General features: G+C 43.6%; 2 long non-coding RNA genes across 4 annotated transcripts in view; both read right to left on the reverse strand.

Moving 5' to 3' along the window:
- Nucleotides 1-7,709, reverse strand: part of LOC142476838 (uncharacterized) — a 30,953-nt gene extending 23,244 nt beyond the window's left edge. For all 3 annotated transcript variants that reach the window (XR_012791993.1, XR_012791992.1, XR_012791991.1), the window contains exons 1-5: nt 7,598-7,709; nt 6,252-6,362; nt 3,741-3,860; nt 2,625-2,720; nt 1,078-1,180 (exon numbers count right to left, since the gene is read on the reverse strand). This is a non-coding gene — a long non-coding RNA (uncharacterized LOC142476838). The remainder of the gene's footprint in view (nt 1-1,077; nt 1,181-2,624; nt 2,721-3,740; nt 3,861-6,251; nt 6,363-7,597) is intronic.
- A 1,638-nt stretch (nt 7,710-9,347) lies between these two features.
- Nucleotides 9,348-13,284, reverse strand: LOC142476837 (uncharacterized). Its single transcript, XR_012791990.1, has 3 exons — nt 13,172-13,284; nt 10,661-10,780; nt 9,348-9,640 (listed from the first exon to the last, which is right to left on the reverse strand). It is a non-coding gene; the product is annotated as an uncharacterized LOC142476837 (long non-coding RNA).
- Between the last annotated feature and the right edge of the window lie 241 nt (nt 13,285-13,525).

Raw genomic sequence — 13,525 nt, forward strand, 5'->3', positions numbered from 1 at the left:
AAAGTAGGCCGGTAGAGTCAGGTACGCAGTACTGATAAAACAATAAGTGCCCGTCGTAAGTACCAGCTCCGCAACAGTGCGGGCATCACATTAGTGACGTGGATGAACATATATGGATAAGCCCATATTAAGGCATCACGTGACACGAGCCGTCACTGACTGGGTATACGTAAAGACGCAGGGAGATGCAAGGAAAGGGAGGGAGAGAGACAGGGAGAAGATGTGAAACGGAGGAAGGCACGGATGGAGGGAGTTCTTCCGAGCTTCTGCGGGCCTCTCTCTTTCACTGGTGCATGCCGGGAGCTGGTCCCAACATCCACAAAGTGTGTGTGTATTATTGGTTGTATTTTATGGGGGTAGGAGGGTAGTGTGTATATTGTGTGTGTGGGAGTATTATATGGTGTGTAGAGGTGCAGAGGAGAGTACTAGATTGTGTATCTTGTGTAAGGGTGTTGTGTATATTGTGTTTGGAGCTATAATATTATTGGGGAGATTAGTATTGAGGAGGTATTATAGTGTGTATTGTGGGGAGTATTAGTGTGTGTATTGTTTGTGGGTGACAGATGCTGGGGGTATGCAGCAATCCCTGCACTGAGGTCCGAGGCGGCTCTGCATCGCTCGCACACACTGTGGATGACCAAGCATATGCCCATGATAATCATGGCCTTAGAGGGATGAGTGTGTCAGAGCCTAGAAGGGGCATATATATGATGGAGGAGGGAGGAGATGATAGCATTGTAAAAGTTAACAAGATAGTTAGTTTAAGCAGAAAGTGAGGAGAGGTTAGAGATAAGGGTAGATGTCAGAGGAGAGAGTTCAATTAAGCTGAGGTATCGAGTAGGACAGGGGTGAGGGGAATGAGAGGTGGTGGATGATGAGAGCAGAAGAGGTCATGTACAAATAGACCTTGTTAGTCAGAGAGCAGACATTCCAGAGGGCACGTGAGAAGTGAAGAGTAAAGTGAGACATGGAATGTGGATTACATTAGATGGGTCAATACGCTTAGCAGGGAGGTGGAGAGAGAGAGGCAAGAGGCAGAGAGTGGTGCAGGGGTTGAGGAAGAGATGTTGCATGTACCTTATCAGAACATTAAAGAACATCAATTCACACTGGTGCAGAGTTGATGATGAATCCAGTTCACCTCCAATTCAATTTTAACAGAAATTTTCATTCTTCATTACTGAAAAAAAAGAAAAGTAAAAAACATTTCATTACTATTTTCAAAATGGATTGAATTCCCCCAACAATGACTATGTGTTACCAATATATCCCTCTCAGTCCCACTGCAGCATATACTGTACCAGTGTGAAAGTAGGAAGGTACACAGTACCGGTAAAACAATACGTGCCGGTACTATGCACCATATGAATTATAAGGGGATGTAAATCTCCCAGTCTCTCTCCATATCCGCAACAGAGCGGGCTCCGGTCAGTGGCATGGATGCCCATATATGGGTATGCTCATATTTGGGCATCCCATGTCACTGACCGGAGCCGGCTCTGAGTATAGGGATATATGCGGAGACGCAGAGGTGCAAGGAAATGGGAGGAGGCACGGTGAGAAACAGGGAGAGACCACAGGAAGATAGAGGGCAACAACTTCCACAAGGTACTTGTATGGGTATAATTGTTTGTATTTTGTGCAGAGGGGGTAATTTCAGATAAAATACAATTCTCCACCCTCTACGAAACAATTCCACTTTGTTCAGTAAGCCAGAAAGTCTTGGTCCCATGTGGACTGAATTTAATGCAAATAAGGTCCTTAATACACAAGTAAAGAATATAGTTACTTATTCTCTACTGTAAGAAGTGCCACATTGCCCACTATTTGGGTCCTGTGCCCAGATTGTGACCATGCATGGCAGAGGTGAGATTCCCCCAACTCCAATTTGCTACACTCTCCAAGAGAGATAATTGTGATCAGAGGTGGAACTAGGGGAGTGGGTGAGCAGGGTCGCTGCCCAGGGAGTTACCTGACTGGGGGCACGGAAATCTCATTTAGTGCATATGTTGCGGCACTGCATTGATTGACCGGTCAATCTGCACTGCTGCCTGTCACAGTGACATCATGATCGGGCACTGTGATCAGCTATAGCACTGACCCAGGTGAGATAGTTCAGCACTTTACAAGGAGGGAACAGATGTTGTGGGTGACAGATGCTGGGGGTAGGCCAAGACTGTTGGCCAGAGTAATGTGGAGACTTACTGCACTCTGCATGCCCATCCTCTCCCTGACATCAGGGGAAGGAAGTGGCCCTGGGGTGTGTGTAGGTATGCCAGATGACAGTGTATGCATAAGTAAGTATGCCTGTGGAGTGGGAGGTGTAGGGGCGTTAATCTGGAGGACTTAAACCAGGCACAAAAGCACATAGATACCTCTGATTATACCGCACCAAATGCTGATAATATCATGCTGTAGCTGCACTTTACAGAAGATGATGCAGATGTCATCAGTTGTTGGTGGGTTCATTAAATCAATCCATCATATCATAGCCACATTGTGCATATGATGTACTGAATCAGTAACACCAGGAAGACATCTCCATGTTAGGGGTAGAGTTGAAGTTAACAGAATATGTCCAGCACTGTGGTGTGTAGCCCATAAATAATAATTGTGCACATTACCAGAACAACATACTGTCAACTGCAAGATCATTTTGCTGCTTGTAGTGTATGCTCGTCCTGTGCAGTGTTGTAGTAGATCCATCTCTTCAGTGTTCACTGCAACAAAAGTAAGACATTGCATTAATATTACAGACGTTTGGGGGCTGAAATCTCACTTCGCTGCGGACAATTTCCCTTTGCATTAGATTCTTGTGATTATGTCAATGATGATCAATAACTACATCATAACACAGCCGCTCTATACAGAAGATGTACTTGCTATCAATGGTCATGGAGGTAATACGTCACACAATGTACAGATATAGCAAGGATTATTTCTTCCTCTGGTGCATTATGGCATTATGATGGGAAATGTTGTGAGATTCTGCATTATCAGCATCACTGAATCTTTTGGAAATTAAGTGATATTCTATGTTTTAATGCAATATTATGGATGATCAGCCGGTAAAATAATAATAGCTTGCTGTATCTGTAGCCATGCTCTACCCATGATGTGCTGAATCAATGACTGCAGAGAGATTCAGAGTGGTAAACATGACTGGAACACATCTCTGAATAATGGGCAGCAAAGCAGTGCAGAATAGGAGGTGAAAGTATTTAAAATGGAAGACCCTTAGCAGCTGTGTGGGGAGTAGACAGTACAGACTGACCAAGTAAATGGTAAAAGGAGTTACTTCAACATTACTTGGCTTTGTTCTCCACATTGAAGCTTTCCTCCTCTTTACATCACTAATACTGATGCCATGTGTAACCTGTACTGAGAGTTATATAATCTACTGGCCTAGATGAAACCATATGATGCAAACAGGATCCATCCCACTCCAGATTCATAGAATTGAACCACCTCAACCTTTCATAACAATCACATAGAACTGCAGCTGTGCGCTACTGCACATGTTCTTGTTATGAATGGTAGTAGATGTGGTCCTTGGGTCTTTACTTCATACTGTAGCCACCCTCTACTCATGATGTATTGAATCAACGAAAACTTGCATGGTTCAGATCACAGGAAGGGGTAGAGTAGAGATGAAAATATTCAATGTGAAACCCGTAGCAGCCGGATTGTGTGGAGTCAATAAAACGACAAATACTAAATGGTAAATGAGAAATATACACATTGCTTATCTGTCTCTGTGTAGTAATTTTCCTTCTCTTCAACTGTCCTTCAAATTTTCTCTTTTGCAAGAAAAGGAACACATGGCTTCAATATTCACTTCTGTTCTGCAGTCATCCCTCCTGAAATAAAAGTTAAGCATTGCATTGTTATTATGATAATACATACAATAAACCTTGCTCCAAACCATTTGATGCAAAGCAAATCCACCTCCCACCCACAGCTGTGCTCCTTCTAGAGCATGCATGTCAAACTCCAGTCCTCGAGGGTCCCAAACAGGCCAGGTTTTCAGTAGGGATATCCTGAAAACCTGGCCTGTTTGCTGCCCTCGAGGACTGGAGTTTGACATCCTTGTTCTTGAGCTTCTACCACGCAAGTCATCCATGTGAGTGACACTGTACTGCAGTCCTGGTCTGCACACAATCTACTGAATCAATGACATCACACTGTAAAGGCAATCTACAAGATGTATTAGTTGTCCACACTTCCGAAATGTTACTTTTATGTCCAAATCACTTATTCCCATGACCTGATATTTGTATTTGTTATTTATAGGATTGTCACAAAGAGTTGATGAGGTCACCAAATGATAGTATGTAGAGAGAAAGAGAGATCTCAGAACAGAGCCCTGATGTATACCCACAGACAGATCAATAGAAGACGAAGACATGTTAGCAACAGAGATGGAGAATGTGTGACAGGAAAGTTATGATGAAAACCAGGATAGAACTGTGTTACGGATACCAAGAGAGAGTTTAGAATATGAAGGAGGAGAGTGATTGAGAGCATCAAACGCAGCAGATAGATCAAGTAGGATTAGTAGGGAAAAGTGACCTTGGGAATTTGCTTTAAGCACAGTCTGTAGAACGAGCTGTACGAAAGGCAGGTTGTAAAGGATCCAGGAGGGAATGTGATTTAAGAATGTTGACATTCTAGCAATTAGGAGACAAACAGCAGGAGGGATACAGGGCGGTAGTTAGTAAGGCACATAGGGTGTAGGTTGTTTCTGAGAAAAGGGTGACCACTACAGGCTTAAAGTAAGAGGGTAAAGAGCCAGAGAATAGGGAGGAATTGAAGATGTGGGTGAGAGTGGGGACTAAGAGATGCAGTAAGGTGTGAGGGGATACGATCTAGAGGGCATGTGGTAGAGGGAGAAGAGAAGATGATTAGCTTCCAGCTCTGTAAGAGAAGAAAAGGAGTCAAATGCAGAAGGAGAATTAGGTAGAAGGAGAGAAGGGGGAAGGGACAGAAGGAATCTCCTTGTGGGTGGCATCCACCTTGCCTCTGAAGTAGTCAAATGCTTGAGGAGAAGTGAAGGAAGGATGGCAAGTGTGAGGAGAAGGTTAGTGGAGGGAGTCAAATACAGGGAAAAAAAGACAGCGTAAATTAAATTTGAGTGTTGATGAATGTGAAAAAAAAGTAGTGTGGTTTGGCCCCAGAGAGCAGCTTTATACAGGACTGGAGACATTTTTACTGTAGAAAAATCAAATATCAATTGTGTGATTTCCTTCATAGGCATTAAGAACAGCGAGTGGAAGTGTGATGAACATGTTTGGGAATTTAGCCAAGGGTGTGGGCTAGAGGGACAAGTGTGTCAGAGCCTAGAGGGGGCATATAGATAGGAGGATAGCATTGTAAGAGTTAATAAGATTGTTAGTTTAAGCGGAAAGAGAGAGAGAGGTTAGAGTAGATGTCAGAGGAGAGTTTAATTAAGCAGAGGAAAATCAGTGGGACAGGTAAGATGGGGTGAGGGGAATGACTGATTGTGAATGATGAGAGCAGAAGAGGTCATGTACAACTAGAGCCTTGTTAGTCAGAGAACGGGCATTCCAGGTGGCATAGGAGAAGGGAAGAGAAAAGTAAGGAAAGGAATGTGGATTACATTAGATAGGTTAACACTCTTAGCAGGGAGGCAGAGGCAGGGAGGCCCGATGTGTATATGAGCAGGTTCAAGATTATAAGAGATATCCCACACATCAGCAAACATAGAAGGAGACACAGAGATAGGTGTAGAGAGAGACAGAGATAGCTCTATGTAGAGAGAGAGGGACGTAGAGAGAATGAGACAGATAGGCGCAGAGAGAGGGGGCGCAGAGAGAGGAGGCGCCAAAAGAGGGGGCGCAGAGAGAGGGGGCACAGAGAATAGGATATTAAAGAGTGCTTTTCATTGAGCAGTGCAGAAATAGCTGCAATAGAGGTCTGTACAAATGGTGCAGTGTGTAGACACATGCAAAGGTAGGGGAAGGAAAGAGGAGAACATGTGGATAAAAGCAGGAGTGTGGAAGTTAGAGAAATTAGAAAAGTTTAACAGAGGAGTGAGGAAACAGCAAGCAGAAAGAACAAGAGAGAGGTTACATTGGGATGACGTTCTGTGGTAAAGAGAAAATGCTAGGAGAGAGCTTTCAAATATTAGAGGACATGAATTGAGGGAGCAAATGCATAAATCAAAACCTGAGGGGGAGGTATAGCACGAAAGCTTGCACAGCAGATTATAGTCTTAATGTTGCGTGTACCTGTCAGGGTATTCAAGAAGTTAAATTCTCACAAGTGCAGAGTTCATGATGAAATGCTGAATCTAGTCCCCCTCCAATTTAATTTTAATATAACTTTTCCATTCTTCATTACTGCAAAAAGCAAACAAAACAAAACCACATTGCATTACTATTTTCAAAATGGATTGAATGGCATATTCAACAGTGACTGTGTGATGCCAATATTCCCCACTCACTCGTAGTGAAGCACATATTGTACTAGTGTTGAAAGTAGGCCGGTAGAGTCAGGTACGCAGTACTGATAAAACAATAAGTGCCCGTCGTAAGTACCAGCTCCGCAACAGTGCGGGCATCACATTAGTGACGTGGATGAACATATATGGATAAGCCCATATTAAGGCATCACGTGACCAGAGCCGTCACTGACTGGGTATACGTAAAGACGCAGGGAGATGCAAGGAAAGGGAGGGAGAGAGAGAGACAGGGAGAAGATGTGAAACGGAGGAAGGCACGGATGGAGGGAGTTCTTCCGAGCTTCTGCGGGCCTCTCTCTTTCACTGGTGCATGCCGGGAGCTGGTCCCAACATCCACAAAGTGTGTGTGTATTATTGGTTGTATTTTATGGGGGTAGGAGGGTAGTGTGTATATTGTGTGTGTGGGAGTATTATATTGTGTGTAGAGGTGCAGAGGAGAGTACTAGATTGTGTATCTTGTGTAAGGGTGTTGTGTATATTGTGTTTGGAGCTATAATATTATTGGGGAGATTAGTATTGAGGAGGTATTATAGTGTGTATTGTGGGGAGTATTAGTGTGTGTATTGTTTGTGGGTGACAGATGCTGGGGGTATGCAGCAATCCCTGCACTGAGGTCCGAGGCGGCTCTGCATCGCTCGCACACACTGTGGATGACCAAGCATGTGCCCATGATAATCATGGCCTTAGAGGGATGAGTGTGTCAGAGCCTAGAAGGGGCATATATATGATGGAGGAGGGAGGAGGAGGAGGGAGGAGGAGGGGATGATAGCATTGTAAAAGTTAACAAGATAGTTAGTTTAAGCAGAAAGTGAGGAGAGGTTAGAGATAAGGGTAGATGTCAGAGGAGAGAGTTCAATTAAGCTGAGGTATCGAGTAGGACAGGGGTGAGGGGAATGAGAGGTGGTGGATGATGAGAGCAGAAGAGGTCATGTACAAATAGACCTTGTTAGTCAGAGAGCAGTCATTCCAGAGGGCACGTGAGAAGTGAAGAGTAAAGTGAGACATGGAATGTGGATTACATTAGATGGGTTAATACGCTTAGCAGGGAGGTGGAGAGAGAGAGGCAAGAGGCAGAGAGTGGTGCAGGGGTTGAGGAAGAGATGTTGCATGTACCTTATCAGAACATTAAAGAACATCAATTCACACTGGTGCAGAGTTGATGATGAATCCAGTTCACCTCCAATTCAATTTTAACAGAAATGTTTCATTCTTCATTACTGAAAAAAAAGAAAAGTAAAAAACATTTCATTACTATTTTCAAAATGGATTGAATTCCCCCAACAATGACTATGTGTTACCAATATATCCCTCTCAGTCCCACTGCAGCATATACTGTACCAGTGTGAAAGTAGGAAGGTACACAGTACCGGTAAAACAATACGTGCCGGTACTATGCACCATATGAATTATAAGGGGATGTAAATCTCCCAGTCTCTCTCCATATCCGCAACAGAGCGGGCTCCGGTCAGTGGCATGGATGCCCATATATGGGTATGCTCATATTTGGGCATCCCATGTCACTGACCGGAGCCGGCTCTGAGTATAGGGATATATGCGGAGACGCACAGGTGCAAGGAAATGGGAGGAGGCACGGTGAGAAACAGGGAGAGACCACAGGAAGATAGAGGGCAACAACTTCCACAAGGTACTTGTATGGGTATAATTGTTTGTATTTTGTGCAGAGGGGGTAATTTCAGATAAAATACAATTCTCCACCCTCTACGAAACAATTCCACTTTGTTCAGTAAGCCAGAAAGTCTTGGTCCCATGTGGACTGAATTTAATGCAAATAAGGTCCTTAATACACAAGTAAAGAATAAAGTTACTTATTCTCTACTGTAAGAAGTGCCACATTGCCCACTATTTGGGTCCTGTGCCCAGATTGTGACCATGCATGGCAGAGGTGAGATTCCCCCAACTCCAATTTGCTACACTCTCCAAGAGAGATAATTGTGATCAGAGGTGGAACTAGGGGAGGGTGTGAGCAGGGTCACTGCCCAGGGAGTAACCTGACTGGGGGCACGGAAATCTCATTTAGTACATATGTTGCGGCACTGCATTGATTGACCGGTCAATCTGCACTGCTGCCTGTCACAGTGACATCCTGATCAGGCACTGTGATCAGCTATAGCACTGACCCAGGTGAGATAGTTCAGCACTTTACAAGGAGGGAACAGATGTTGTGGGTGACAGATGCTGGAGGTAGGCCAAGACTGTTGGCCAGAGTAACGTGGAGACTTACTGCACTCTGCATGCCCATCCTCTCCCTGACATCAGGGGAAGGAAGTGGCCCTGGGGTGTGTGTAGGTATGCCAGATGTCAGTGTATGCATAAGTAAGTATGCCTGTGTAGTGGGAGGTGTAGGGGCGTTAAGCTGGAGGACTTAAAACAGGCACAAAAGCACATAGATACCTCTGATTATACCGCACCAAATGCTGATAATATCATGCTGTAGCTGCACTTTACAGAAGATGATGCAGATGTCATCATTGGTTGGTGGGTTCATTAAATCAATCCATCATATCATAACCACACTGTGCATATGATGTACTGAATCAGTAACACCAGGAAGACATCTCCATGTTAGGAGTAGAGTTGAAGTTAACAGAATATGTCCAGCACTGTGGTGTGTAGCCCATAAATAATAATTGTGCACATTACCAGAACAACATACTGCACCGACACACTTTATTCGAGCAAATACCCGGTATGTACCTGGCAGATACCTGGAATGCGCCGCTCCTCACCTCTGACAAGCCCCGTTGCATTTGCCTTCCCAGCCTGGGTTCATGCCTGGCTGACGGGCGGCTGATCTGTTAAATGATAATGATTAGGATTTAATAGGCTGCAATGCTTCGCGTGTCTACCAGATGGCATAAATTCATGAATTGTAATGCAGTATATATATATATACTGTGCAGTATTGCAGCCAGCGGGAATAAAATGCTTCAATCCCTGCTTGGAAAATACCTCAATGCACTCGGGCAGAAAACAGTCACAAACCTCAATACACCCGGGTATACCCGAATTCGTGGGACTAGCCGAGCTCGAATAAAGTGTGTCGCCAGTGTACTGTCAACTGCAAGATCATTTTGCTGCTTGTAGCGTATGCTCATCCTGTACAGTGTTGTAGTAGATCCGTCTCTTCAGTGTTCACTGCAACAAAAGTAAGACATTGCATTAATATTACAGACGTTTGGGGGCTGAAATCTCACTTCGCTGCGGACAATTTCCCTTTGCATAAGATTCTTGTGATTATGTCAATGATGATCAATAACTGCATCATAACACAGCCGCTCTATACAGAAGATGTACTTGCTCTCATTGGTCATGGAGGTAATACGTCACACAATGTACAGATATAGCAAGGATTATTTCTCCCACTTGTGCATTATGGCATTATGATGGGAAATGTTGTGAGATTCTGCATTATCAGCATCACTGAATCTTTTGGAAATTAAGTGATATTCTATGTTTTAATGCAATATTATGGGTGATCAGCCGGTAAAATAATAATAGCTTGCTGTATCTGTAGCCATGCTCTACCCATGATGTGCTGAACCAATGACTGCAGAGAGATTCAGAGTGCTAAACATGACTGGAACGCATCTCTGAATAATGGGCAGCAAAGCAGTGCAGAATAGGAGGTGAAAGTATTTAAAATGGAAGATCCTTGGCAGCTGTGTGGAGAGTAGACAGTACAGACTGACCAAGTAAATGGTAAAAGGAGTAACTTCAACATTACTTGGCTTTGTTCTCCACATTGAAGCTTTCCTCCTCTTTAAATCACTAATACTGATGCCATGTGTAACCTGTACTGAGAGTTATATAATCTACTGGCCTAGATGAAACCATATGATGCAAACAGGATCCATCCCACTCCAGATTCATAGAATTGAACCACCTCAACCTTTCATAACAATCACATAGAACTGCAGCTGTGCGCTACTGCACATGTTCTTGTTATGAATGGTAGTAGATGTGGTCCTTGGGTCTTTACTTCATACTGTAGCCACCCTCTACTCATGATGTATTGAATCAACGAAAACTTGCATGGTTCAGATCACAGGAAGGGGTAGAGTAGAGATGAAAATATTCAATGTGAAACCCGTAGCAGCCGGATTGTGTGGAGTCAATAAAACGACAAATACTAAATGGTAAATGAGAAATATACACATTGCTTATCTGTCTCTGTGTAGTAATTTTCCTTCTCTTCAACTGTCCTTCAAATTTTCTCTTTTGCAAGAAAAGGAACACATGGCTTCAATATTCACTTCTGTTCTGCAGTCATCCCTCCTGAAATAAAAGTTAAGCATTGCATTGTTATTATGATAATACATACAATAAACCTTGCTCCAAACCATTTGATGCAAAGCAAATCCACCTCCCACCCACAGCGGTGCTCCTTCTAGAGCATGCATGTCAAACTCCAGTCCTCGAGGGTCCCAAACAGGCCAGGTTTTCAGTAGGGATATCCTGAAAACCTGGCCTGTTTGCTGCCCTCGAGGACTGGAGTTTGACATCCTTGTTCTTGAGCTTCTACCACGCAAGTCATCCATGTGAGTGACACTGTACTGCAGTCCTGGTCTGCACACAATCTACTGAATCAATGACATCACACTGTAAAGGCAATCTACAAGATGTATTAGTTGTCCACACTTCCGAAATGTTACTTTTATGTCCAAATCACTTATTCCCATGACCTGATATTTGTATTTGTTATTTATAGGATTGTCACAAAGAGTTGATGAGGTCACCAAATGATAGTATGTAGAGAGAAAGAGAGATCTCAGAACAGAGCCCTGATGTATACCCACAGACAGATCAATAGAAGACGAAGACATGTTAGCAACAGAGATGGAGAATGTGTGACAGGAAAGTTATGATGAAAACCAGGATAGAACTGTGTTACGGATACCAAGAGAGAGTTTAGAATATGAAGGAGGAGAGTGATTGAGAGCATCAAACGCAGCAGATAGATCAAGTAGGATTAGTAGGGAAAAGTGACCTTGGGAATTTGCTTTAAGCACAGTCTGTAGAACGAGCTGTACGAAAGGCAGGTTGTAAAGGATCCAGGAGGGAATGTGATTTAAGAATGTTGACATTCTAGCAATTAGGAGACAAACAGCAGGAGGGATACAGGGCGGTAGTTAGTAAGGCACATAGGGTGTAGGTTGTTTCTGAGAAAAGGGTGACCACTACAGGCTTAAAGTAAGAGGGTAAAGAGCCAGAGAATAGGGAGGAATTGAAGATGTGGGTGAGAGTGGGGACTAAGAGATGCAGTAAGGTGTGAGGGGATACGATCTAGAGGGCATGTGGTAGAGGGAGAAGAGAAGATGATTAGCTTCCAGCTCTGTAAGAGAAGAAAAGGAGTCAAATGCAGAAGGAGAATTAGGTAGAAGGAGAGAAGGGGGAAGGGACAGAAGGAATCTCCTTGTGGGTGGCATCCACCTTGCCTCTGAAGTAGTCAAATGCTTGAGGAGAAGTGAAGGAAGGATGGCAAGTGTGAGGAGAAGGTTAGTGGAGGGAGTCAAATACAGGGAAAAAAAGACAGCGTAAATTAAATTTGAGTGTTGATGAATGTGAAAAAAAAGTAGTGTGGTTTGGCCCCAGAGAGCAGCTTTATACAGGACTGGAGGCATTTTTACTGTAGAAAAATCAAATATCAATTGTGTGATTTCCTTCATAGGCATTAAGAACAGCGAGTGGAAGTGTGATGAACATGTTTGGGAATTTAGCCAAGGGTGTGGGCTAGAGGGACAAGTGTGTCAGAGCCTAGAGGGGGCATATAGATAGGAGGATAGCATTGTAAGAGTTAATAAGATTGTTAGTTTAAGCGGAAAGAGAGAGAGAGGTTAGAGTAGATGTCAGAGGAGAGTTTAATTAAGCAGAGGAAAATCAGTGGGACAGGTAAGATGGGGTGAGGGGAATGACTGATTGTGAATGATGAGAGCAGAAGAGGTCATGTACAACTAGAGCCTTGTTAGTCAGAGAACGGGCATTCCAGATGGCATAGGAGAAGGGAAGAGAAAAGTAAGGAAAGGAATGTGGATTACATTAGATAGGTTAACACTCTTAGCAGGGAGGCAGAGGCAGGGAGGCCCGATGTGTATATGAGCAGGTTCAAGATTATAAGAGATATCCCACACATCAGCAAACATAGAAGGAGACACAGAGATAGGTGTAGAGAGAGACAGAGATAGCTCTATGTAGAGAGAGAGGGACGTAGAGAGAATGAGACAGATAGGCGCAGAGAGAGGGGGCGCAGAGAGAGGAGGCGCCAAAAGAGGGGGCGCAGAGAGAGGGGGCACAGAGAATAGGATATTAAAGAGTGCTTTTCATTGAGCAGTGCAGAAATAGCTGCAATAGAGGTCTGTACAAATGGTGCAGTGTGTAGACACATGCAAAGGTAGGGGAAGGAAAGAGGAGAACATGTGGATAAAAGCAGGAGTGTGGAAGTTAGAGAAATTAGAAAAGTTTAACAGAGGAGTGAGGAAACAGCAAGCAGAAAGAACAAGAGAGAGGTTACATTGGGATGACGTTCTGTGGTAAAGAGAAAATGCTAGGAGAGAGCTTTCAAATATTAGAGGACATGAATTGAGGGAGCAAATGTATAAATCAAAACCTGAGGGGGAGGTATAGCACGAAAGCTTGCACAGCAGATTATAGTCTTAATGTTGCGTGTACCTGTCAGGGTATTCAAGAAGTTAAATTCTCACAAGTGCAGAGTTCATGATGAAATGCTGAATCTAGTCCCCCTCCAATTTAATTTTAATATAACTTTTCCATTCTTCATTACTGCAAAAAGCAAACAAAACAAAACCACATTGCATTACTATTTTCAAAATGGATTGAATGGCATATTCAACAGTGACTGTGTGATGCCAATATTCCCCACTCACTCGTAGTGAAGCACATATTGTACTAGTGTTGAAAGTAGGCCGGTAGAGTCAGGTACGCAGTACTGATAAAACAATAAGTGCCCGTCGTAAGTACCAGCTCCGCAACAGTGCGGGCATCACATTAGTGACGTGGATGAAC

This window comes from Ascaphus truei, unplaced genomic scaffold (genome assembly GCF_040206685.1).
Source record: "Ascaphus truei isolate aAscTru1 unplaced genomic scaffold, aAscTru1.hap1 HAP1_SCAFFOLD_1768, whole genome shotgun sequence".
Lineage (NCBI taxonomy): Eukaryota > Metazoa > Chordata > Amphibia > Anura > Ascaphidae > Ascaphus > Ascaphus truei.